This window comes from Tupaia chinensis, unplaced genomic scaffold (assembly GCF_000334495.1).
Source record: "Tupaia chinensis unplaced genomic scaffold, TupChi_1.0 Scaffold143572_1, whole genome shotgun sequence".
In the NCBI taxonomy this organism is placed as follows: Eukaryota; Metazoa; Chordata; class Mammalia; order Scandentia; family Tupaiidae; genus Tupaia; species Tupaia belangeri.
The window spans coordinates 52,462-55,202 of record NW_006203417.1 but is presented as its reverse complement, the minus strand read 5'-3'; the positions used below and the strand labels follow the sequence as shown (position 1 = coordinate 55,202).

Genomic DNA, 2,741 nt, shown 5'->3' with positions numbered 1-2,741 from the left:
GGCGTGACCATCCCCACTGGGGGGTGATTTCTCGCTTTCTGTCTCTATGTCTCTCTCTGTCTGTCTGGCGAGTGCACGCGCCCTACAGTGAAAATCTCTCCAAAAAACAAACAAACAAAAAAAAATCTTGACAGTGTAAAGAATGTGTGTCCTGATTTTGTTCGATGCTTCTGTGCTCGCATCGGTGCTGAGGTTCCGAAGCACAGGAGAAAATGCGGCCCCTGGACATCGTAGAGCTGGCAGAACCCGAGGAGGTGGAGGTGCTGGAGCCCGGGGAGGATTTCAAGCAGTTTCTGCTTGCCCGTCATCAACGAGGTGCGGGAGGACATCGCGTCTCTGATCCGCGAACACCGGCCGGCGTATATGCGGAACCGGAGCAAAGTTGTGAGAGATGGATAAGATGCTCATCCAGATCAAGATGCAGGTGAAGGCCTTGGAGGAGAGCGCCCTCAATCATCTTCAGAACCCAAATGATGGAGTCAAGAGCAGGATGACGAGAAGGTGCGAGAAGGCCAAGGAGAAGGCCAAGGAGATCGCGGAGATGGCAGAGATGTTGTTCGAGCTGGTCCGGCGGATAGAGAGGAAGAGCGAGTCGTCTTGAAGCAGGATTGGCGGTTTACAGCCAATGAGTTCTGGTCAACTGATGGAGATTGGCTGACACCCTGGAGAAGCTGAAACCAGAGAGCCTTTTGTTTTCTCTTTTTTCTTCTGTCTGCACTCTGTCCTCACTTACACTACGTTTCTGCTATGGTCTGTGGTTGATGACCTCAATATGAGTTTTGATTGTTAGGTGTTTTTGTTTGGGAAAGCAACTTTTATTTGGGAAAAAAAATGCTCTCACAGGAATTAGAGCCTAGATTGTAAGCTATTGCAGCAGTCACATTTGTTCCTGGACTTTGGTTGTTATTTCTAAATTTTGAGGTGCTTTGCTCTTTCTTGTGTAACCTGATAGCTCCCTGGAACTTTGGGTCTGTGTTTGACACATGAGACTCAGAGTTGGAGTTCTCCAGCTCTGAACGGGTTGAAGGAGCTGCATTAATTCAAGAAGACAACTCCATGCAGCAACTGCTGAAGAAGGGACCAGACTTCAACTGGGAATGTTGATGGGACTGATCTGGACTGATGAATCAGGAGACGGGGTGGAAGATAGTATTGTTTGTATTTAGGGACTTTAATTTCTCTGTGAGACCAAAGGAGGAGAGATGTATTTTGTTCAAAACTTAAATTTTACATGGTACATTATCTGATGTAATCTGTTTGGTGAGTGTTTGGACAACCTAACTCAGCTTTATGTGACATGGAACCTAGAATAGGTGATCTTGATATTCTGCACAAGTTGATGTAATAATCTTGTGCATTTTAGGGGATTCTGAACATAAAATGAAAGATATTTGCAAAGGCCTTTAAGGGGTTGTGGAAGGAAAGCATGGGACTGTCCAGTGGACAGGGAAGAGGCCATTCCAAGAGAGCCTAGATTGTAAGCTATTGCAGCAGTCATATTTGTTCCTGGACTTTGGTTATTTCTAAATTTTGAGGTGCTTTGCTTTTTCTTGTGTAACCTGATAGCTCCCTAGAACTTTGGGTCTGTGTTTGACACATGAGACTCAGAGTTGGAGTTCTCCAGCTCTGAACGTGTTGAAGGAGCTGCATTAATTCGAGAAGACAACTCTATGCAGCAACTGCTGAAGAAGGGACCAGACTTCAACCGGGAATGTTGATGGGACTGATCTGGACTGATGAATCAGGAGACGGGGTGGAAGATAGTATTGTTTGTATTTAGGGACTTTAATTTCTCTGTGAGACCAAAGGAGGAGAGATGTATTTTGTTCAAAACTTAAATTTTACATGGTACATTATCTGATGTAATCTGTTTGGTGAGTGTTTGGACAACCTAACTCAGCTTTATGTGACATGGAACCTAGAATAGGTGATCTTGATATTCTGCACAAGTTGATGTAATAATCTTGTGCATTTTAGGGGATTCTGAACATAAAATGAAAGATATTTGCAAAGGCCTTTAAGGGGTTGTGGAAGGAAAGCATGGGACTGTCCAGTGGACAGGGAAGAGGCCATTCCAAGGTTGTCCAGCTATAAGTATATTTGAGTAGCAGACCTGACAAGTATTTGAGGTCAAAACCCTACCATGTTTAAAAAAAAAAAAGTGTTAATAAAAGTATTAATTTGCTTGAAAAGAAAAAAAAAAAGAATGTGTATCCCTAGAGCCTTCCTGCTTGGGTTTGAAGTAGGAGACAAGAGGAAAATGAAATGGGAGGGAGAACAAAAATGAAAAACCGAGAGAAGACAATGAGAATATTTATAATCTGGGCCTTGTTTACACTTAGCAGAGAAGTATTATATTCCAGTTACCATACTTTGGTCATCTCTGCCCTGTGACCTCAATAAATCTCTGCTTCATAGGGGTCTGGACCAACCTCTCTGCTGCCCTCTCTTTCCAATCTGCTTCCTTGGTGGGATTCCAATTTTAACCTGAAGATCTCTACTACCTGGCACAGATAATGAAAAGACCTTTTTATCATCAAATGAGCAGTTTGGACAAGGTGGAGCCAAGTAGACTGGTTTTGCATAAACAGCCTTAGCATGAAATGCAAAGTTGGACCATACCAGTGGCCAAGTCATTAAGGGAGCCAGATCCCACATGGCTCACCCCATGGTTTCAGTCCTGCCCAAGTAGTTTGAAAAACATACTAGGTACATATGCATGACCCAAATCTGGACAGGAT

At 43.7% G+C, this 2,741-nt stretch overlaps 1 pseudogene; it reads left to right on the top strand.

The window, feature by feature from the left end:
• The first annotated feature begins 136 nt into the window (after positions 1 to 136).
• Positions 137 to 725, top strand: LOC102486286 (MORF4 family-associated protein 1-like; annotated as a pseudogene).
• The last annotated feature ends 2,016 nt before the right edge of the window (positions 726 to 2,741 follow it).